Here is a 25,372-nt window from a genome sequence, read left to right on the forward strand (position 1 = left end):
AGATCGATGTCAGGAATTCTCTGACAAGGGTGTTCGCGGTTTAAATGTTGTGGTTTTCTAACTGCAAGTCACCCGCATTTTTTAAACACTGAAGCTTAAATACTGAAGCAATATCTGTTGAAGAATAACTGAGCTTTATTAGTTGAGGTTTGGTTTACTTTTTTTTTACACCAGGAGCACGGAGCCTAACGTTTACCCACTCCCGCACGGTTTGCTGAAAAGCATGCCCACATTTTCACCACGTGCATTTCACGATGATGCTTTTAGCAAAAGCAAGAATGACTTTAGTGAGGAAGAGAATTATGTGCCTCCACCAGACAGTGACGACAGTGACTTAACAGAAGTGAGTGCTAAAGACGACGGCGGTGGAAATAAAACCTCTGTTTTTCTGCAAAAGCTCCAGTAAACCCCGACCTGCACCCAGTATAATGCTTTGAGCGGTATCATATACTGCCCAAAGAATCGCTAAAGAAGTTGCCTGCAGAATGCAGGAACAAAAATAAGTATCCTGCGAGTTTTTCTTCCACAGTTCGTGTTTCTCTTCATGGCACCAGAAACTGGCAAAATAGTTTCGGACTAGTAGAGGCAGAAAGTGGGTAAAGGTCTTGAACCGCAAAGGGTCAAGTTTCATCAATATTGCCACGACGTTAAATGCTGCAGTCTACAAACATACGCACTCTTCCCATGAAAACATAAGAGTTTGTTTTCTGCACCATCTGATAATGGAGAGATAAACCTGCAAGCACAAAATGTAAATAAATGTATTCTGCTTTATTGCTGTTCTAGATTTCAAGGCAGCATTGAGAACTTCAAAATGGTGCTGCCAGCCACATTTTAAAAATATTTTGCACATTTTGTTGGTCACTAAGCATTTTCTTATGGCAAGCAATGTGATTTTGAAATTATATCAGAGTGATTTCCTACAAAACAGTCAGTCCTTATTACAAAACAGTCAGCGTCCTGTCTGTCCTGAGTTTTTTTTTTCTTTTTTCAATCAATTCCGTACTCCCTACGTAAGTGATTTACTAATACAAGAAAAAATATTCTTTTTTCAGTTTCACTTTAAAAAATTTCTAACAATTGCCTTTATTGATCTTGGCTATGTCTCTCCTAGCAAGAACTGAAACTTTCATTTACTTACATACTCTTCACTAAGACAACATTAACAGTAAGGTAAGCAAATTTGGCATATTTCATTTTAATGAAGAATTCATTTTACTGCAATGAGACCAACCTCTGCTAACATTCACAAAACAACCCATAACTACATGCTCAATGCTTTATGACAGAGCAAGTAATACATGCTTCACCCAATGAACAAAATGCCTTGCTTGAAATATTGTTAATAATAAATTGATTATGAAAAAAAAAACCAAGAGTAATAATTAGGCAAACAGCCAGTTTAAAAACTTCCAGCACAACACAGGATAAGATGCTAATAAAAATTATACAAAATCTAAATTAACTTCTATAATTACTATTCCCATAGATACCATAATTAGGGATGCCACATTTCAGGTAAATGTGCATTCCATTTGTTTGCTTTCTTTCATTCAAGTTAAAACATATCATCTGTGTGTGTGCCACATACATGATATAACATGTGGTACAGACTTAAATCCTCCTGCATGTGTGCCCCTTCACTATAAACTTACTTGAGTGGTGGACGTTCCTCTTTGGGGACTTTTAACTAGGTTGGCAGTGTCTTTTCCTTGTCATCTGGGCCTGAAGTTCAATATTTCAAGAGTCTTTGAACTGACTGAAATGCCCTGCCCACAGTCTGCACTAGATGTATCCAATGTGATGTGGCTGTGTACAAAGAGCAATGGAGAGAAAGTGCTTAGAGCTGCTGTAACACGAACAGACTAGCATGAGTACTTATGTTCCACCAAAGCATTATTACATATGCACATAGAATGAGAGAAACCAATAGGCTCTACACTTGATTAAAACCATAAAATTAAGTTCATAATACAACTAAGAAAATTATTTTAAAAATTTACCACTCTTGAAGTTTCATGGTTTAGTAACTGTTTCAAATTGGTATCCTATAAATGTACAATCACAAAAAGCCTAAGCTAGAACAAAATAGCAGCAGACAAGCGGCACTAAGGGAGCAGCCCAGCCATGAGAATGAAGAGCTGCAAAGAGCCAAAATATATGTTTGCACTCAGCTGATTCACACAGTAGCAGCGTAGGGAACTCTCGGACATGCTTTACGTCGTCACAGCTTTCCATTCTAGTGGCTAGGCCATGCCACCATTATATGTCATCTTATATTATGTCTCTTCAGTTTATGTTGTCCATAAATGTACTTGAATGCTGTACGGGTGGGCCAACATTACAGTTCAAACAGTAGAGCCACCATCCATATCAGAGAAGTTGTGTCCAGCACATGCAAAGCTGTTTAGTATGTTGCTTTTGTTTGAATTATTCATTAAGAACACAAGGTTTCTCATAAGCATATTACACAACCTAAACAATTTTTATAAAGTTTTCATTAAAACAGCAGCTTCAACCTAACAGTGCACTTGATAGTACATCCTATCATTAAGTTACAGCACCATGAACAAACTTTGGGACAGATGAATTCTTTCAAAACATTTAACTACATGATGCTATATTTTCGTATGAATGTTGTTAAATAACTGGGACTTATTCTTTGCAACACTTATTTCATACAACACTCATTAAACTTTTGTCTTCAACCTACTCTCCACTGAGCACAATGCACAACTCCGAGCATTTCTGCTATTTCTGTAAAATATGGGTGAAGCCATTTTTCGCCTACCACTTGAAATTGGCTTCGAAAGCCGTGGCTGCATTTTGGGCCGCTCTGAATTGACATTCCTCCAGTTACTTTCTCTTGCCAAAGAAGAGGCAGGGGTCCAGGTACGGACTATAGGGTGGCTGGGAAATGGTTGAAATTTTTTTTCAAGACAGAAATTACCAACCAGTGCTCACCCTTGAGTTATTCGGGTGAACTCTATAATATCCCACAAGTTCAGGCCTCTTTTGTAGAACATTTCTCATGAATGACTCCAAAACAATTCTGTAGTACCCAGCACTCACTGTCTGCACTGTATGAACTGGACTGTAGTCCATCCTTTTGTGGTTAAAAAATGTGATCAACCTTGCCTTGTAAGCCAATCTTTGAGCTTTAGGCATCATTTGTCGAGGACCTTTTTAACCCACTGAATGCTTTGACACTTAATCTCTGGGTCATCGCTGTATACCCAGGTCCTGTCTGCAGTAATAACAGTGCTCCACCTGCTTTAACCTTCTTCTTCTAAGCCTCACTTTCACTCGAGACAAATGTCTATGCAGTTTTGTTTATGAACTGGGGTGAGCAGGCAGGGGATCCACTTTGCACAGTCACTGGACATGTGAAGATGTTTCAAAATATTGCGGGTGCTTTCTACTTTATACAAATTCCATATATTGGGTAGGTTGCTTGACGGCAAGGTGTCTATCGATTTTTGTCATTACTGCTGCAGGGCTGATGATTTCCTCAGAAAGGGCTGTAAAAAGTGCACCATAACCTTCCAGTAAAATTAAAGGTTGTTCCTGCTCTCTTTGAATTCATTAAACCACTGAATAAACACTGCATGAGACCTAATAATCTCATCAAATGCATCGATGCCAAGGGCACGATCAGCTAGCATTGGTGTTCATCGCTGCAAACTGTCGGAGCATAAAAATAAGCAGGATGTGTTTTTAGACCTAGTAGCTGCTACGAATGCTGATATAATTTTTGGCCCCGAGTCGTGGCTCGACGACAGTATTTACACCGCAGAAGTGTTTTCTTCACATATAACGTCTATCGCAAAGATTGTGATGCGTGCAGGGGGGGAGCTTTCATATTGGTTAATAACAGATTAAAAAGCATGTCTGTATCAATTGCCAGCCTTCCGTACGAAGCCGTGTGGTGTAAAACTGAGCTGTTACAAGCGCAGCACGTTGCGATGGGCTGTTTTTATCGGCCGCATTTTCGTTCATCAGGAACTGCTGATGTTCAAGAAAAACTCGGCGAGTCAAGTCGATGGTTAAAAAAGCAATTAAGAGAAGTGAAAGATAGCTTCTTTGCTTCCCTGGAAAGAAAGCTGATTACTAATTCCAAGGAAGTTTGGAAATATGTGAAATCAAATAAGAGGGACTCTGTTGGCATTCCGGACATAACTGATGGTGAAACAACATTTTCGGAAGATGCAGAGAAGGCAGTCTGCTTAAACCAGTATTTTCAATCTGTGTTTTCCAAACCATTTAAAGGTGAAATGCCATGTACGACAACCCAGCAATATGAATCTATGTATGACATTATTATTTCGGCTAGTGGTGTGTGCACTCTTCGTGAATGACTTCAACCAAATTCGGAACGGGATGCCATTTCTAATCACGTATTGAAGAGGTGTGCAAGTGCTGTAGCACCCCCCCCTCCTCCCCCTCTCCCCATTTTTAGCCACCTTATTTTTAAAATCAGTTGCAGTCAGAGCCACCTTATTTCCAAAATCAGTTGAAGGTCAAAAACTGCTGTCTGATTGGAAGCTAGCAAATTTTTTGCCAATACCAAAGTCTGGAAACAAAAATAATGTTGCCAACTACTGGCCAATTTCTTTGACCAGTGTATGTTGTAAAACTCTTGAAAACATTATATATAGTGGTATTATAAAGCACTTGGAAAGAAATAATTTTTTTTGTACATTTCAGCATGGTTTTGGGTCTGGTCTGTCATGTGTTACACAACTGTGTGAATTTTCTCATGATGTTTTAAGTTTATATGATAGGGGTTATCAAGTCGATTCAGTATTTCTAGATTTTCTTTCAGAAAGCACTTGACATTTTTCCCCATGCTCTTTTATTACATTAAATTATCTTTTTTAGGTCTGCCTCCATCTGTTCTTGGTTGGTTGAGGGACTATTTAACTTATAGAAAACAGTCCGTGCGAGTAAATGGTTCGTCTTCTTCATACGCCAGCGTAACTTCCGGGGGGCCACAGGGTTCGGTATTGGGTCCTTTACTCTTTTTGGTCTATATTAATGACTTGTCAGAGACGCTAACATCAAATACGAGGCTGCAAGCAGATGATTGCGTTATTTATAGATCAATACACAGTATGGACAATATTTGTGCTTTACAACGTGATCTTTACATTGTGGTAAGGTGTGTGAGACATGAAAGATATGTTTGAATGTAAAAAATGTTGCTTCCTTAGTTTTACCAGAAAACGCAAACTTTTTCACTTGTCCTACAGCTTGTCAGGAGCCCAACTTGACTGTTTTGAACATTTTAAATACCTTGGTGTATACTTGTCTGCTGATTTATCTTGGAATAAGCATATAGATTACGTAACTGGCAAGGCCAACGGTGTGTTAAACTTTATTAAACACAATTTCAAGTCTGCCCCAAAAAGTCTGAAAGAGGCTTTGCATATTACAAATGCCCAACCTATCCTTGAATACGCCTGTACAGTATGGAATCCTCATGGTCAAACTCTAATCTATAAACTTGAACACATACAAAACCGCGCAGCACGGTTTGTCAGTAATAATTACAATTTTAACTCCAGTGTTACATGCGTTAATAATAACTTATGACGGAAGCCTCTTGAGCAGCGCAGAAAATTCTTGCGAATAAAGTTTTTCTATTCTATATTCTGTAATAAAATTCGTATTTACAAGAGTTTATACATATATACAATTTATTGTATATATATATATATATGCAGTTTTTTCAGTGATCATTTCTATGCGACACTATGTGTCACATAGAAATTATCACTCAAAAAAAAAGTCCACGAGGTCAGCTGTCGTACTGGTGCCTTTGCTAATTCTTTTTTTCCATTTACCATTCGCGAATGGAATAATTTAGATGCGTGTTTTGTTGATCTTTCATCTGATGCTTTTTGTTTGTCACTACAAGATTTATGCTTTTTGTGAATGCGCAGGAGCAGCTGCGCAAATGTACGCCATTTTCGACGGCGCGAACGTGTGCTTTGTTCGACTGTAATACTGCTTTTTTTTTTCTCACCCTTCTACAATAATGCCCACTTAGGCGATGCAGGTTGCACTAATAAATAAACAAATAAATGGATGAGTGAATTGGCTTTTTTGGGGGGCAGATTTGTTCAGCTGCACACATAACTTGATCGTACAGCATTGCTTATACAAAGTAGCCATCGTTCACACCTACACCACATTTGAAAGCTACAACAAGATGGCTCATATTTGGATGCATAATGCTGCTGCCACATTAGAGTGAGAGTGATGGGGCATTTGGTGAAAATTAAGGGTATCCCCACATTTACGAATTATGCCGAGATGATGCACTGAGTGCAGTGAAGAGAACCAGATACAACCTTCGAATGAACATACCACTTAATGTCAACACTTCATTTTTCTTCATAAGGGCACATGAATATTAAAATTTTTAGTAAGAATATAGAAAATTTTTAGTGTAAGAAATAGGGTAGCTATTGCTATTGATTTCATATTCAGTGCAATAATTCATTATTTAAACTTGACCATTAAATTTGCTTCTGCTTGAAAATAAAGGAATGAGAACAGTTATTTGAGTTAATGGTGCAAAATAATGATTCAGACAGTGACTGTTCTGAATCGTTCCGCAGCAGAAAAGCCAGAGCTGTTCAGAGAGGACAATTTCTCGAGTGAACAGATGGAGCACTCAATAACATACAATCATTTATTCAATTTAGGTAACTCATCCATGTGCAGTCTATGAATCTAACAAAATTCTTATTCGTCAGATACCACAACATGTTTGCATTTCTATATGCTCGTAAGCAGTACTCAAATAAATGCTACACATTTAAACAAACATATTTTCCTTGCTAAAATAATTAAAAGTTTAGAAATGCCCTTATTAAAATTCTGTGATGAATAGACAATTTTAATTGGAAACCTTCCCAAATTCTTAAAGGGGCCCTGCATTACAAATTAAGTGCATTGTTTTCATGATCTCTTCTATACTGTGAAATGCACCGATATCAACGCGCGAGTGGCAACGCCTAAAATAAAACTGTTATTTCATTTCTACAGAGAAACCACACTACTATCGAACAAGTTCAACACACAGTGGCTATATTGTGATCGGAAGTGACAACTGGCGACGTGCGAGTGACATAGGCCATGCATTTTGATTGGACCGACTACGCATAAAATACATATGGTCCCAGCCATGCCACACTATTGTGCACTAAAAATTATAAATGCATTCTTTACCCTTCTTCAGATACAAAAGAATCTCAGTTTTTAAATAAATATGAAAATGAGAAAACACTCGCAAAATGATACTAGGAGCACTGTGCAACGGCCATTACGAGGAGAGTTGTCCGGTACATCTCTTTAAAAGGCGTGCGGTGATTGGAAACTGCCTTTGATATCAGTGGCAGAGTAAAACACGGAAGTGAACATTTTTTTCTCATCGTCTGCTGGGGTTTTGGAGTTTTACAGCTTATAACTTCCTTTACTGTGTACTGATGTCAATAATTCTTTTCATGTTCAACTCAATATTGAGCACTACATGATTCCAGCACTGCACAATGCATACAAAAAAGCGTCACAGGGCCCTTCAAGTACTGCACTGTATTACACTTTGCTCCTACAATGACAGGACAACCAATGCGCATCTGGTGACAAATGGTTGTCAACCTTATTGGAGTCACTGTGGCACAAAATGCCACATTATCCAGATCTTGCTCACTTAAAAGATCTTCAGTTGGCCTAGGATGCCCACTGGTAACAATGTCAAGTGTGTCGATGTAATTAAACCTCTTTTTACCAGATCCTATAATTATTTTTTGCATTCAGTTTTGTATAACAGTAGCTGAAAATTAAGCAGTTCAATATTCAAAATTTTAAGGCAATTTTCCTTAGAAATTCACATTCAATTTGGTCAATGAATTCTGTATGCATTTTTCTGTTCCCGGCTTTACTAAGCCTCAAAGAAAAAAAACAAAAACTACGCCTTTTTTTTTCTTCCATTCCACCTGACTGCAATTTCGACATAACAATCCATACATTAGAAAGAATTTGTTTTTGAGACAGGTTAAATACGGTTTCTTGACCATTGCTGCAATGCATAAAATATTCTTGAATGATAAAAGATAGCAAAGAGTGGATTGTGCAATTTCACGAGGACCACAGAGTTTGATACATGTTAAAAAAAAATCGACTTTCGTATTTATTATACCTTTGCTTATCTAACATGTTACTTAGCGAATATTAGCCACCCGCAAACTTGAAGGTCTCTTTCAATAATATCCTTTCATTCAATAATTACTATACCCACTTTAGCATGTTCTCCGTCATGGCACAAGTCAATAGCATGAGCCTAGCTGCACATCAACTTTCTTGGTGTTGCATGGCATATCCACCTTTCATGTGTATTTTCAAGGCAATGCTGTTTTTAAAAAAGTAGTTCTCGGCCCATTTGCACTTTTTGTGCTTTATTTGCACAATATTGTACATGGATATAAAATTAATTCACTTTTGTTTCACAAGGTCATAACACGAAGGAAAAAAAATACAGTCAGCTTCGAAACACCGTCAAAATGAAGCCTTTTTAGGTCATTCTTTTAAATGATTTGTAGAACTGAGTTATTCTTGTGATAGACTTCATGCACGATTTGTTACCTGAAGGTTCTTTCTTATGCACTGTTATCTGGCCTGTAGCCGGAAATTTTCAGAGGAAGAGGGGGGGCTACCTGTTGAAGGCCTTTAAAAAACACCTCTTCTCTATTAATGTTTTCTGTAAAACACACACTCCTATCCAAATTTTGGGGAAGGGGGCGAGCCACAAGGCCCCCCTCCCCCCTGACTACAGCCACGCTACAGGCCTGACTGTTACTCTAAAGTTCTGGAATAAAGTTTAAAATTCTATGGAGGTGAAATTTATGTAGGTCCGTGTGCTCAGATTTGGGTGTACATTAGAGAACTCCAGGTGGTCGAAATTACCGGAGCCCTCCACGACGCCGTTTCTCATAATCATACAGTGCTTTCGGAACGTTAAACCCCACATATCAAAGTTTAAAATTCACTAAGTATTGAATATTTGACAGATTATGGATGGAAAAAAAAACAAAACAGTCAATTCTGATTTCGTTTGAATTTGCCACAGATTATCTCTTGAAATCATTTCTGTCTTTCTTGCACAAAATACCATGTTGTATACCATGTTGCAAAGCTTTGACATATTAGTCACTGCAAGATGCTATGCTTGGATTTTCAAATAAGCATCAAGAATTATGATGGCTTCTGGGTTTTCCATGAATTAAAAATCAACTTACAGTGCTCCAGAGACGGCACTAGTGCTTATTTTTATTTAAATTGCAAGGTGCACCACCTCTAAGGGTCAGGGCTCTGTGAGTGCGACATCATGTAGATGGACAAAAGGTTTTGAGATTATTTAGTATGTCAGCAGGTGCATCCCAATAGGGCAAATTCAAAAAAGGTTTCTTCAATTAGATTTAGGCACACATTGAAAAAACAACAGAGGGTAAAAATTATTTCAGGGCCCTCCACTGTAGCATATTCTGGAACCTCATACTGCCCCATGTTGGACTATCAAAAATGTATTATCAGCCAATTCATTATGAAGCATACATGACATGATCCGTTCCCCTAGTATATAGCATAGGACTTTGCATGATGTAAATTAAATGCAGCTTTATTGCATGAAATGTGGATGGTAGGAGGCGAGGCCCTACACGTGCAGCATTGTATTTGTAACAAAGCACACGTCAAAATGTACTGTACTATGGCAGTACCATGTTTTCTGGTGGATCAAGGTGGACGATTGGGCGAGTTGGTGATTCATGATCGACGTATGTAACTGCGCGGTAGTAAACACGGACGACAAGAAGATACAAGGACAAGCGCAGACTATCAACTGAAGGTTTATTTTTCACAAACCACATATATATGACTGAAACAGAAACAGAAAACACGAAAATCTACAAAAAATGATGACTTAGCACTTAACAATCGACAAAACGTGAACGTTTGAGAAAAGCAGATTCAAGGACCATGTGCGCCACTTGCCAGATACCGTAGCTCTTTATCTAAAAGAGCTAACGACGGTTTGCTGACGCAGTGTTCTGGTTCCCGTGCCATTTTTTCCGCTTCGACAATCATACGGGTATGATCGTCTTTGTGCCTGAACATTACGACCGTGCTTTCGAACTGCGCAAGGCAGCCACACCTACTGACGTGCTGAGCTAAAAAACCTTCATTGCCAGTGCGCACATTGCGTGCGTGCTCGCGCAGGCGCTCATTTAGGCATCTCCCAGTCTGCCCGATGTAACACGCACCACAAGATAGCGGAATTCTATAAACTACATTCATGTCACATCTGACAAACTGGGTTTTATGCCTGACAGTGCAAGCTTGTTTGGGCCTATTGTTTACACATGTCATTTTGGCTAGCTGAGAGAGCTTGTAAGGTGCCGAAAAAACGACCTTTACGCCCATGCGCTGTCCGAGCTTTTTTATCTTGTGAGATAGCTGGTGCTTGTAAGGGATTACCGCGACTTTGTCACGTTTGCTTTTGTCTCTGTCATTAGTGCTCTCTCTGCTTCTGGGCTTTTTCTTCTTTTTTATTGTTTCTGCCACAGAAATGAGAAGCGAATCCGGGTAGCCAGCTTCTTTCAGACGCTCAACTTGATTTTGGAAGCTTGTTTCCATCATATGGAAACATGATCTGTCCAGGGCATTAGTGAAGCAGGAGTTCACTATGCCTCTCTTAACCAATTTGCTATGCGCTGATTTAAAAGGCAAAAGCGGTTTCATAGCGCGAGGCTCATACATCCAGCATGCGTGATTCACGCTGAACAAAAGTCTCATGTCTAGGAAGCGAATTGAGTTTTTCACTGGGAGTTCATGGGTCAGTACGAGTGGACTCAAGCAGTCACTAAAAACTTCAATGACATCAGATGACAACCCCATTACTCTAGCAGATTCACACTTAAAAACCACCAGGTAGTCGTCGACGAACCTGAAAATCCTCACAACTTCCTGGCAACACAGCCGCTCTTTCAAGTTCCTGTCGAACTTCGCAAGCAACAAATCACTCAGAATCGGTGCAATCGAAGATCCTATTGACACGCCATTATTTTGATAAACATCACCGTTCCATTCTACATAGGTAGAGGTCAGATAGGTAGCTAGCAGGTCAAGAAAACTGCTAACACTGACACCAGCTGCATTCTGGAACGTTACGTGGCCCATTAGATCAACACATTCTTCTATGCATGAATACAAAGCGTCACGAGGGAGAGAATAATATAAATCTTTGATATCTATGGAAAAAGCACTTAAAGTGTAGTTAGAATACTCTTTGAAGAATTCAGTGACCACCCTTGAATTCCTGACTAGAAAGGGATCATTAATCTCTAAAAGTTTCAACTTTTTCTGCAAAAACATCCCTAAGGCGTTTTGCCAAGAACCCTTCTCTGTAACAATGACACGAAATGGCACGTCGACTTTGTGTGTCTTTGCCGAAAAAAACATCTCTAGGGCCAACTTCTCACTTTTTTCTATCTTTCTTGCTATTTCAGACAGGTTAAGCTTCGTGCACAGTTTTTTCGCCTTAGATTTGACTTTAACCAGGTCAATACCACTGCACTTTTGGAAGACGGATGTGACCGCACTTACAGCTTTCTTCAGGTACAAGTCTTTGTTGAGGACCGCGAAGCCTCCCTCCTTATCCGAAGGCACCACGCACAATTCGTTGTCTCGTAGATGTGAAATTGTCCTGCTTAAAGGAAGACTACTTGCGCACGGCTTAACTTGCTGCAGCACATCAACTCCTTCAGACACGCACCTGTTACAGTCTTCTTGTGGAGCAAGGCTTGAAACACGTCTCACTATGGCCAGAAGATCCGGTGCGGTGTACTTCTTGTCTATGGCATACTTGGCACCATACGTCACATGGTCTATGGCACCATACGACACAGTTGATAGTCTGCGCTTGTCCTTGTATCTTCTTGTCGTCCGTGTTTACTACCGCGCAGTTACATACGTCGTTCTGGTGGATGCTGCACAATTAATTTCAAGCAGCAACCCACAGCAGGATCAGAAAAGAAGAAGGTATAATAACTCTAAAAGGTGGCCATAAAAGCAGTAGCCGACCGAAAACATGTGCAATTCATGCAGCTTACCACACGACTTTATCAGGTATTAGATTGAAAGAGGTCTTATAGCCTATCTACTCCTCTTTTTCATTTATGAGGAGCTACTTTCAAATTAGAAGACAAAAAAAAAATTCAGACATCCCAAGTTCTTCTGAAACACCAATACTCTTGAAACACAGTGATGTTCCATGCAGGGAATTTTACCCTTTTTGGGTAATTTTCGCCTGTCATTTTGAGCCAAAGGGAAAAAGGAAATCTTTGTGATATTACAGGGAATTTTAGGAATGGCTAAATTATGCTCCGACAACCGATAATTAGCGGTCACAGTGCGCCTTCATCTTCTGTAATCGGTTCTGGTGCATGCACCAGGCCAGCACAGCTCTTGAAATTTGTTTCTGATATTTATGTGGAGCAATTTCTAGTGCACTATTACTCAGTGTACTAACAGCATATGAATTAATAAAGTCATGCTTTCATTGTGTGGCAGTGGAGAGGCTAGTCATGATTTCAAAAGTCGCCAATATGTCAGACACATGTAATTATAGTATGTGTGTGCATGGATGGGTGCAGAAATTAGTACTGTTGTGCAGCGAAATATGCTGGGAATTTCGCGAACGTTTGCAGGAAAAAGTCCCCAAAATAGGGAATTTTCATGTCTCTGAATGAGAATTGTTTGGCGTAGTATGGAACATCACTGTTGAAACAGACTCGAAACAAGTAAACTTGCGCATGATTTGAAAAAACGATGTCACTGAAAAGGTCTTCCGAAGAGACAGGAAGTGTGGTCATCATCATCATAAGCAGCAGCATATCTTATGTCCACTGCAGGACAAAGGCAAGTCACACCACAAGAAAGACTGGTAACAGATGGGCATTCATACAACATCAATAAAAGTCTATTATAGTACAGATTCTTGCTACAGTTGCAACTTTTTGTTCAATAGTTCATAGTAACACTTGGGAGTACCTGTTACACAATATAATTTTACACATCTAATTCATGCTTAGGTGTGTATAAAAGTGCAATTTGCATAAGAAATGAACATAAGGAACAGAGACATGTTAGTAAAAAACTAGCAGTTGTTGTATGACGAATGCAATGGATCAGCAAAGCTCCTTAGAAATGGGACGCAAATGACTATACGCCTGATCTCACTGCTGGCTTCCATGAAGGTGGTGGGGTGGAAAGCGAGGGGGGAGAGCGTCTGCTGTGCTTGGTGGTGGAAACAACTGAACGAGTTTGTGTGCGAAGCATGCTCCCTGCTTTTCCTAGGAGCGCGTACCTATTGTTTTGCTCAGCGCGCTTGCCCAACACTGGGACCTTCGGCGGTGACAGCGAAGTACGGTCCTAAGGAGCTTCGCTCCTACACCAGCAGCCCAAAAAGTGTTAATGTACAACTACTCCTGAAGATAACAAATTTATAGTGTGGATAGCAGTCTTGGTATGCATAACATTTGGAGCTATTTATGCCACACACGCTAAGGAAGGTGGCTCTGCTCACCTACTGCAGAAGTTTAGGCATTACTGTAAAATCATGAACAAGCACCTCTAGCCGAGCAAGCACCCTTCTTCCCTTCTTCGGGATATTTAAATATGCGACCTCTTCATCTCTCGCCCCATCTTCACTGTTTTATTCCCTGTTTTCATTCACCCAATGAGCGCGAATGGAAACAGTGAAGGCATGTGTATTCAATAAAGCCTTTAATTAAAAGCATGGCTGCAACTTCTTTATTCTGAGCAGCTTCTCAGCTGGCATGTTGAATTTCAATCCATGACGGAGAAAGGTCCTCCACTCCAAATATTGTCAAGTCATTTTTCACCATACTGGGTGTGCTTGCTCGGGATTTCATATTAGTGAACTTATACCAGCCTTCTTCACTTCATAGGGTGAAAAGATACTAAATGCAATTACTTTGTTCAGAAATGTTCTGCCTTAGTAAAATAATTATACAACCAATAAAAACTAATAAATTTTTTCTAACATTTCCGTCATAATTACAAGAGTAGTGTTGGAAAAAGCCGAACGAAATCGCTTCCTTGCTGCCAAAGCTGCTGAACTGCAATTTCTACTCATATAACCAAAATAACTCCACAATAGAAGATAGATTACCAGTTTTGGTATTTTGGTATGTCATGTACACTCAGGATGTCCCCCATCTCTCGCTTCTTTTAACTTTTGTACTAAAACTCAGTGAGAGTGGTACCAACAATGATAACTCTCCTTGAAACCCTCACATTACCATATCGACAGCAGAAGTGGAGTACGAGCTCACTGAATCACGAGAGTGCAAGCTCTACAAGAGCGAACATGTATTTAAAAAAAATCATGAGGGTGACATTATTAAGAATTCTATTCTCTAAACCAACTTACAGCAAACATCTCTTGATTGGAAAGTGTATAGACCCTTTCACTGTTTACTAACAAGCCCTCGACAGCATTCGGTTTTGTTGCACAAATTTGCCCCACTAGTATCAGCAGGCAAGAAGAGCCTTAATGAGTAGCCTGCTGATTTTCTACTTTTCTTCTCTTATTTAGCAAAATATTCCCAAATGATTGTTCTTTTGGGCTACATAAAAGTAAGAGATTTTTTTTTTAACTTTATGCAACTTCCTTTTATCTGAGAAACATATGAGAGGCTTTCCTTACCCTGAAACAACTTGAAAACACTTTTGTGGTTTCAGTATTAGGAGCTGATAAATGGCGTGACTGACAGTTTTGGGGGCACAATGCTTGCTGACACTATCACAATCTTGAAACCGTCTAGAGCAATGTTTTCTTATCATTACATAATTAAGACAATTTATCTTATATAAAACAAATCATTAGTAATATACACACCTACAAACTAAGCTGTAGAAATAATCTAGGCAGACCTTAAATTATGAGTGTTCATCCCAAGACCTTCAACTTTCAGATTTCCACGACAGTATACATCACTAGCAACAAAAGCAAGCCTTGAAGAATATGTGCATATAATGCAACGTGATAAAGACTTGAGCCTCTACAGAACATGCGCAAAGGTGCTCCAGCTACTTAATGCTACGTCCAGTCTTACATAATTACGCTGTTAACAAAGATTAACAGACAATGATGCCAAGGAAAAGAGTGTACTGTTATCTGTGCAATGTGTGTAGGCCTCTAAATAACTATTCATGATACAAGCTACTTACAGACATGCACTAGGTGAAAGTACATACCTTCAGGAATTAACATAAAGGTCAGTGTACTGCTGTATTTTCAATTAATAATAATAAAACTAATAATAATAATGTTTATTTTTCATCAACAGTTATATGCATCTTTTTTTTTTTATGTTCGGTCATATAAACCTGTAAACAGTGTGAAGATAGGCCCTTAGGAACAACGTAGATGTGAAAGTAGGCAGGCCAAAAACACAGCCGACTTGTCACGTATTACTGAAATAAAACGTCTGCCTCTCGACTATAACATGTGCAGCTAAAAGTAGTTAATGCTTAAATATGTGAACATAATATAATGCTGTCTGTTTTTGTCACAGACGCGCCTACTGCATTAAAAGCCCGACGTAAAAACTAAAGTGAATAGCAACTACTTCCCCACGGGACAAAATGAAAACCCAGCCAATTGAGCTGGTGGGGCGGGTACGTGATGCACCATACGACACAAATTGAAGGCCGAAATAAATATCAAAAGCACCAAATATATTTAAAAAAGAAGAAAACTATTTCAACAAGTCAGGATAACCAAACATAAGCCGGTCATCGCTTACTCCTATGTGTTCTGTGACCCGCGTCGTGACTCAACCACAAAAGCTATCGAACATGCTCGCCCACATAGCGATAGTTGGCATAGATGTTCTCTGGTTCTACACATTCAATCTGCGCGAACAGACAATACCTCCCGTTTCTCGCCTACCCCGTCAAAGAACAAATAAAACGACAAAGGTAAAAACGAAAAAAGACACATAACAAAAGTCCACGGCAAACTAAGCGAAAAGTACTTTAGAGATGAGAAAAGAAAAAGCTGCGCTAGGTTGCCAAATAACATTTGCCAGTAACGTCGTTTGTAAGGATACCTGCTGTAAACAGAGCCTGCAGCATCGTTTTATTTATCATTTCAGGCAAGAAAGCTCCTGATATGAAAATGCGTAGACGTCGCAATACTCCCGACTACTGAAGACACATGCCCCTGTATTGTATAAAGGGCAAGCAACCCACATCGAGCCATTGTCAGATGGGAGGAGATGCGGCGCCCAGAAGCAATTTGTCTCGACTCCACTTAAGCGCGAAATTCAGAGAACTCGCGATACGACAGCGTCCACGCGCGAAACGCCATATTTGCATGAACAACGTATCAATCCGCCCGACCGAAATCTTTCACACTATATTCATCCGCTACGCGAAATCTGCTACAGGCATGCTCAAACGCTAGAATTTGTGTTGTTCAATCAAAACACAATAAGGTAAGTGCGAAGATAAGGAAAACGTACCGTAGAAGAGTCAACAAATTGAAGACCACGCAACAAATCTTTAACAGCGCATGGTGTTTTTTGTTTTGTTTTGCAAATGGCGTTCAACAACACGTCTCAGATTGCTCGAATGTCGCTAGCTTGCGTGTAGATGGCGCAGCTATTGCGAAGCCTGCATGAACGCCGTTTTGTTTTCGCTTAGAAGTGTGGCAGCTTGGGCTAGTTGGTATGACATGACGATAGTTATAGCGCGAGAACAGAACGACGACACAGAAACAAAAAGGACACTTCGTATCCTTCTTGTCTCTGTGTCGTCGTTCTGTTCTATCGTCGTTTTGTTTTCGCACCTGGAACGTGGCTACAGTGCAGATGAAGTAGTACGTACATGAATAACTGCTTTTTGTAAAATGAGAACTTGTGCGCTTAGGTATGATTATTAAGAGCATGTGAGCCAAACCATGCTACCACAGCCATGCTGGAAGGCTTGGGCAGGCCTTCACCGGACTGCTGCGTCCGGTGAAGACCCCCCCCGGCGCTGGTTCGGAATATTTACAACGGACAGTTGGCCGACATGTCAGGCATATTTTTCAGGGACTGTTTATGCCCGCTTCTTATAACGCGATAGCGCTGAAGAGCTCGTTTAGCACGAATTCTGGTGTTGGCGGCGGCGGCGTCGTTTGTTGTGAGCAAAAAATCATCATTTTGTCTGCAACAGAAAAATCAGGATATTCGTTTTTTTTTTAATAGCCGAACCCAGGCCGTCTGCATGGCAAGCGAGTGACCACAGATTCACACTATTGCTTAAGAGTGTTTCGAAAAAAAAAAAAAGATAAATTCATGCTATGCATAGGGACAAAAGTCTCCTTGGCGCCCGAATTATTACGTGGCCGAAACGTATATATAATCGCGCCAAGCGTCAAGACATGTGGCACCACGAGTGTGGTCCAGCCATTACCATTGATTGATGATTGATTTGATTGATCTGTGGTGTTTAACGTCCTAAAACCACTATATGATTATGAGAGACGCCGTAGTGGAGGGCTCCGTAAATTTCGACCACCTGGGGTTCTTTAACGTGCACCCAAATCTGAGCACATGGGCCTACAACATTTCCGCCTCCATCGGAAATGCAGCCGGGATTCGAACCCGCGACCTGCGGGTCAGCAGCCGAGTACCTTAGCCACTAGACCACCGCGGTGGGGCTAGCCATTACCATAGCCCCACTAAAGTATAAAGGAGGCTATGCCATTACAAAGTGTTCAGATATATTTAATCATCAATTCCAAATGCCTTAACAAAACCAGCAGCTGCGTAGGTTAATGTTAGGCGCCCAGTCGTTCGTTTACATGCGGCATGGTTGAAATCTGCATTGAGACCCGAAGGCACGCTAGCGATTGAGAAGTCGATGCGCGCAGGGCCTGATTACGCTATCGGGTTCTACTTTATAAGGCGAAGTTCAATATCGTCAAGTTTTCCCTTTTCCGTTTCAGGCTTTCAAAGATGGAAGTGGTGCGACGTGTCAAACATTAAGTAGAAAAAAATCACAGCATATCCACGGCGTGAATGATGATGAGTGGGGCGAAGCTTAGAAGGGTTTTATCGGCAAACCGTGAATCATCCGCTGGCCGCGTTTATGCGTCCGTCCATCAGTCTGTCTGTCAGGCAGACGGATAGATATGCATGGACGGGTAGACAGACAGATAGTCTATCTGTCTGCATGTCCATCTGTCTGTATGTCAGTCTATCCGTTTGTTCATTTAGTGAACACTCCAAGTACTGCCATCTCGCACCTTTTCATCACATATTCATCATATACAAGTACCGCCATCCAGCAGACATTCCAAGGACTAAAACGAGATGTGATATGGTGAAGAACTGAAGTCACCACTTCAGCTATTACTAAATAAGTCCTGAACCGGGTAGAGACTGCTTTACAGAACACGAAAATTCTACTGAGAATACAAATCAATCTTGACTTAATCAGTCAGTGAATCGCTCTTGCTCAGACTTGCTAAGAAATAAATAGAGGGCAATTTCTTGGTTGTACACGACCAGGTGCCCTGCGACATGCAATAGAGCAGATGCTACGCATTTTACAGCGAAAGCTGTCACATCACAAGGGCAGTGCATGGTGGGAAAGCCTTCCAGCATTTTGGAGCAGCCATTGGAGCAGGTAAAATCTGTCTTTGGATCAGCGCACGCACGGGCTTTCCATGACACACACAGAAGAAGAAAATTTAACTTTAATTTAGTTCAATTTTCCCTATCTTTAAATAATCATTTATATACAAAAGCAGGACACCCACAAAATAAGCCCAAAAATAAACAAAAGTAGGTTTAAGTATTCTCTGTTGCCACGTTATACCTGCGAAGTACGAACATTTTAATCTCACTGGCCCTCCTAAGTTTCTGTCTTCCCGGTTTGTTCACTGACCCACTCTGCTCTCTTCTTATAACCCATAATTTTCCTTTCAATAGGTCGCTGCGTCGTCCTCAATTTAAGCTGAACCCTCTTTGTAAGTCTCCATGTTTCTGCTCCATAGGTAAGTACTGGCAAGATGCAGCTGTTATGTACCCTCCTCTTGAGGGTTAGTGGAATATTACCATTCATGATTTGAGAATGCTTGCCAATTGTGATTCACCCCATTCTTATTTTTCTAGTTATTTCACTCTCATGGTTCAGCTCCGCGGTTATTACCTGTCCTAAGTAGACATATTCCTTTGCAACTTCCAGCATCTCTCCACTTATCGGAAACTGCTGTTTTCTGTCGAAACTGCTGCACATTACTTTAGTTTTGTGCATATTAATTTTCAGACCTACTTTTCTGCTTTCCATGACCAGTTCAGTAATCATAAGTTGTAATTCGTGACCTGAGTTACTAATCAAGGTAATGTCATCAGCAAACCGCAGATCACTAAGATCATCATCATCAGCCTGACTATGCACACTGCAGGGCAAAGGCCTCTCCCATGATCCACCAATCAACCCGGTCTTGTGCTTTCTGCTGCCACATTATATTTCCGAACTTCTTAATCTAATCGGCCCACATAACTTTCTGTCTTCCCTTCTTGTGTTTGCCTTCTCTGGAAATCCTGTCAGTTACCCTCAATGATAGTGGTTATCCTGCCTACGTGCCCGGCCCATATCCATTTCTTCTTGATTTCAACTGTGATATTCGGAACCCCCGTTTGTTTCCTTACCCACCCTGCTCTCTTCTTGTCTCTTAAGGATACACCTATCATTTTCTTTTTCATTGCTTGCTGTGTTGTCATCAATTTAAATTTAACCCTCTTTGCAAGCCTCCGGGTTTCTCCCCATCATCTCCCCCATGCTTTTTAACTAAGTCATGATTGGCCTAGCCCAACAATTACAGCAATTCGACAACATCAAAAATACCATCTGCGCCGACGACATGACCATCTGGGCTTCAAGTGGAATCAGCCTTCCAGACAGCGATTGACACGTCTGAGGCCTATCTCCAGGAAACTGGACTGCGCTGTTTACCGGCTCTATCGAAGCTTCTTCTCTACAAGCCCACACAGCGGGGACACCCCCCTAAGCATCAATTCGAGTACCGACGCAGCGACACCATCACCCCACACCTTCGAGATAGCAGCCCAATCCCGCACGTCTCTAGTATCCGGGTCCTTGGCCTCACTATCTCAACCGACTTTCAGCAAGATCTCTGCGAAATCTCAAAACAGCGACTCGCTCTCTGTATTTCGTGCCGACCGGTTGTGCCCCCGCAATATCCGACCACAGTGCAGCTCTGGCGGACTGGCTCGTCCTACGCCATCTCCTGCCGCCGACAAGAGCTCTCGCTGAGTGGTGCCCCGTCCTCGGACTCCTGCGACCGTGTCCATCTTTCCTATCTTCTCCTTGGTTCTGGGTGTCGCTGTCCCTGTGCCACGTTCCCCCCCCTCTATATCTCTATACATTTAATCCTGTCCTTTTAATCCCTCCTTACCCCCATCCCTCGTGAGCTACTCTTGAGGTGTCGTTCTCTGATGCAGACAGTTACGGGGCTCACTTTTATCTTCTTTTCTCTTTTAAGAATCACATAAGAAAGCAAACAGCCTACATCTTCTTAAATGTAAATCTAACTCACGAGATAGGCTCAAAGAAGAAAGCCTTCTCCGCCTCGTGCAGTCCTTTTGTACTATGGCACATTACCTTCGTTGGTGCGTACCTCTATTGGTACGATGCTGAGCAACACAACCTTCTTCCCCTCGTGCAGTCCTTTTGTCCTATGTCACATTACCTACGTTGCTGCGTACCTCTACTGGTACGATGCTGAACAACACAAACTCGACACCCTCATACGAGGGGTCTACAAGCAAGCGCCAGCCAACTTGTAGATCACAACACCCTTTCCGAACATAATGCTCTCAGATTGAACGGCTCACCCTCACTGAAACGGGACGCTCTATTCTCTCTATGCTTGGCTTCAATTATCAGGAACAGTGCCCCATACAGTTCCTATTCCTAGGAACTGCTTGGGGCCCTATGGATACTATGCCTTGAAACGGATCCTATCCCTAAAAACATGCATCCAGAATATAACAGGGAGGGCCCGGTACAAAGCTCGGGCTGCAGCTATCATGAAAGCCCTTGCCCAAGTACCTGGTGTCACATTTCTTGACGCAGCTCAATACTCTCATGGCACAAGTTCTGTGGCTGTTACCTCACGCGATGGAGTCCTTCACCACACCACCAGTGTATCTACTGCCACTGCTGAGACGGCTGAAAAAGTGGCCATTGCCCTGGCCTTTAGACCCCACCTGTCACACAATCGTGTCCGACTCTCGCTCTGCCATTACTAACTTCACCAAAGGCCGCATCTCCGCTCAAGCGCTCCGCTTTTTACGCATTGTTTGCGGGTGCACTATGCTCGCTGCACTTCACAAAGAAAACTGAATTGGGCTGAATTGGGCTATTTCAGAAAGCTTATTATCCCCTCTTTTCAATGACATCTGATTTTAATGCCTGGTCGGAAGCGTTACGTAGTAGCAATGAAAATAGTGAGAGCAACAAAAGCATTTTTGCTGTACAAGCCTCCGTTGTACTGCGAGTACGGCGAAGCTGTTCAACGTAACAAAGCGGAGTTTACTATGCCTTTAGACAAAGTGCCATTAAAGGTTTTTATGAAGAGATATTGGACATACACTAATGAGTGATTTATTTATGTTTCAATGAGAATGGACAAAATAATGAAAGTTTGTATAGGATTATTTTTTTCCTTTACATAGCAGAACCATAATATTTATTGGCTATGTAGACTACATTAGACTTGTTTTCCATGCAAAGTCGCTTAGTGCTCTGGCGAAAACTTAATAAATTATTATTGTGTCAATGGGGCAGTTTATGGCTGTACTTAGTCACGCATTACCGATGAAACGACAAAAATATACAAGCTGATACTCTGAACCTCTATATAATGAAGCAGCAGGCTTCTTTCTGTGATACTATGAAGAGAAAATTCTTTTATCTTTAATAAGAAACACCCAAGACAGCATTGAATGTAGTTAATTTTTCTGCTGGCCAGTTCCGTAGAAACTCGCGTTTTTTCTTCTTTTAAACGCTAACTACCAACGAATATTGCACATTAGTAGATGCATATTGTGTTTTATATCTATTTGTGCTCACTAACTTGATCACTCAGTGCTTCAAGCTAAATATTTTCAATAAATCATAAATCTCACAGGCTTTTTTTGGTGGAAGCTTCGTCTATTAAATGAAAAATCAAGTTGTTTTATGTCAGTTCAAACGTTCGCCATGTGGCGCAATTAAACATAATGAAACGGGTAAAACAGGTATGGGTTATATCTCTAGGCTTCATAGTTTGCCTCACAAGGTAAGTTTAGTCGCCGCGCGTAACAAACACCAACCGTATAAGGATGAGGGCTGAGTAATGAATCATTTCCACTCGCACCACGTCAGCAGGTGGGGCGGTGTCATCAAGTGGCCAATGGTTTCGGTACGCCAGAAAATTGCGCGTTCCTTTGAGTTCTTTCATGCCTGTGAGGCTTGAAATTGTGAAAAGAAGGACGCCGACATGCCGTGAGAATTATATGTATGAAGTGCTGCTTCAAAAGGGACACGATGTTCTTTTTTTTCTTTCTTGCCTTGCATATGAATACTGTTCAGCTTTCACATACCCGACAAAATACAAAAGTACCACAAAATACAATAAGAAACCGTCAGCTCTGAGCTAACTATTGATCAATACTTTGACATTCGTACCAACGTTTCGATGCTCACAGTCCACTCTGGTACATCCTCTTGTCCCTTCACCACTTCAAGGAACTGGCACACTTATTCGCAGAAATATTGTCACACAGATCGCACTTCTACATCCGTATTTTCGGTGGACGTTCCCAAACTTTGTAATGGCCGAGAATTTTAGAGTAAGCCTGTATGGTCAACGAAGAATAAACTGACTTCGACGCCTATGAGAATGACCACATGAAGAAAAAAAATAGTGTTGATACATATACTGTATAGCACTGACGAACATTTTTGATGCGAAGCATTTCTGTGCGTACTGAAAACACTTTTGGCGTCTATCAGCGTATCTATCTATCTAGTCGTTTATGTCTAGGTGCTCTCGTGATTGCGTGAACCAAAATTAGTATAGGAGGATAAGATAACTTCATGAATATGACGCGATAGTCAAGACATGAGTACTTTTATAATACCTTCCACTAGAGAGTGGCACAAATCTGCGGCCGGGTATGTGCTACTGGTATGCGCGTATGTGCCACAGGTGATCGACACTTAGAATCTACCCAGCAACGACGAGAACACATAGGAGCAGTTTCAACACTTGAGCGTTAAGAAAACTTGACATCGGCAACGTTGATCCGACGAATTCAAAGAATAAATGTCAAGGTCTCAGCAGGAATCGAACCCAAGCATTATACATGGCATTCAAGCATTTTACCACAAAGCCATTCCAGGTCTCAGAACTACTTTTCAAATAGACCCCAATGGTCGTGAAACGTTAATTGTGATTATACAAACATCTGCAATGTGTGTCTGTGCGTGCAAGATTTGTATATATATTTAGCGTCATATCATGACATCTCGCGATATAAAAATTGCAACATGGTCACCTTCCCTACGCACTGCTTCGCATAACGTTGATTATTATGGTACGTAGGATATGCCAATTTATTTTTTGAAAAACTGTGGCGGCAACCTATATGGCAAACTTGTTGACGGTGCCTGTAAGTCAATATAAAAAAAAAACCTACAACTTTCCGGAACAAATAGGTCCTGCTGATATAGCAGAAGCATAAACTAAAACTAGATTCTGTATCTGTATCGCTTCCAAAAAAGTTATGCGTTCCGATTACTTTAGAAATTCCGGCATGCCCATGTTTGCTAGAAAAAAAAAATGAGAATGAAAAATAAAACAACCATTTCGTATGAAACCTCTTCTCAAAAGCGCTTCATATATTTACCGATCAGTCCCATCCTGAGACGTCACGTCATTTTCGCAGGCACAATACTCTACAACGACTCTTTCACAATAAAACTATGCATATGGCACCAAAGGAAGAAGAAAGACCGAAGTATTGCAACACATGATTTTTAGTACACTGTATTCTCTTTGACACATGTATCTACATGTGTAACAATTACACTTGCATAATTGAAATACATCAGCTTTTTTTCGAATATTCTTCGTACATTCGTAAATCACCGATTGAAGTGTATTTTGCTTTTTCCAGTGAATGGCAACTGATATAGCAGAAAAGAAATAAATCTTGGATAGCGTGTAAAAGTTTTAGTGCACAATTTACGCTACACGAACTCGATATTCTATACAATGAGGAAAATTAGTAAATTACTATACTCTATGCAGCCACTGCATGTTTATACCATAGATGTTACTTTATAATCACCATTAAGTGACCCCAGGGTGCTATGTAACTCTCGTTGATAATCTTAGAATCGCTGGCGTCGTCTGGCGGACATACACGTGCGGGGGGTTCCCCTTCGAAGGGGAGTCAATGGTTAAAGAGTGCCCCCCACTCCATCGATGCATTGTATGGGTGCACATTCTAGACACCATAGTACGGGACAGACTTCGCACACCGACTTTTAGGGGACAAGGGAGGGGGGGGGGGGGGCGGGTGCGCCCGTTGTGTACTCACGTGTGCACGCCTACGCTAACAGATGTACATCAGGTGCAACGCTGTGAAAGCTATGCAAGAAGTTCGGCCAGAAACACGTGTGACTTCGAGCGTCTCGCGCTTAACTTTCATCGTTGTAAACGCTCGTGCGAGACGGGCACAAACGCGCCTGCGGAACGTCGCGAAAGGCTAAAAGTAAAACATCAAGAAATAAGAACCAAGACAAGCCGTATAACGGGGCGTTTTTATCTCCGACCCACAAAGCAGAGAGAAGAAAATAAATCATGTCTCAGATGCAAAAATAATTGTACTAGTTCTTAGTGCGAACGCATTCATTGTAAAAATTCTCGCCAACCTTCCCAGCGTTGCACTTGATGTAGGAAACGGAGTATTGGAAAAGACATTCGTAGAACACGTGAACATGGGCTCAGAGGTGTGGCTCTTATGTGGGTGCCGCCACAATTCCTTATTATTTTCGAATACGCATAACCGCCCTCTCTCCCGCCTTCCCACTAAGTGTGACGCGGAGCTCGATTGTGCTGCTACTCGATAATCTGAGTGTTCGTGCAGTTACGTTGCATTCAGAAATCTGTTCTTGCCGAAAATGAAGGATTTCCTAAAGCAAACACTTC

At 41.1% G+C, this 25,372-nt stretch overlaps 1 protein-coding gene and 1 long non-coding RNA gene across 6 annotated transcripts in view; one reads left to right on the top strand and one right to left on the bottom strand.

Annotated features, from left to right (window-relative positions):
* Window positions 1–16,748, bottom strand: part of LOC119176510 (uncharacterized) — a 133,386-nt gene extending 116,638 nt beyond the window's left edge. The window contains exons 1-3 of one of the 5 annotated variants that reach the window (XM_075877766.1): window positions 16,620–16,662; window positions 11,840–12,053; window positions 1,656–1,809 (exon numbers count right to left, since the gene is read on the bottom strand). The gene's annotated coding sequence lies outside the window, so the exon portion shown is untranslated. The other 4 variants (XM_037427831.2, XM_075877767.1, XM_075877768.1 and 1 more) reach the window with 4 other exon arrangements.
* Window positions 16,749–16,850: 102 nt separating this feature from the next.
* LOC142775767 (uncharacterized) lies at window positions 16,851–24,282 on the top strand. Its single transcript, XR_012886997.1, has 2 exons — window positions 16,851–16,975; window positions 19,077–24,282. It is a non-coding gene; the product is annotated as an uncharacterized LOC142775767 (long non-coding RNA).
* Window positions 24,283–25,372: the final 1,090 nt, after the last annotated feature.

Source organism: Rhipicephalus microplus, chromosome X, assembly GCF_043290135.1.
Source record: "Rhipicephalus microplus isolate Deutch F79 chromosome X, USDA_Rmic, whole genome shotgun sequence".
NCBI lineage: Eukaryota > Metazoa > Arthropoda > Arachnida > Ixodida > Ixodidae > Rhipicephalus > Rhipicephalus microplus.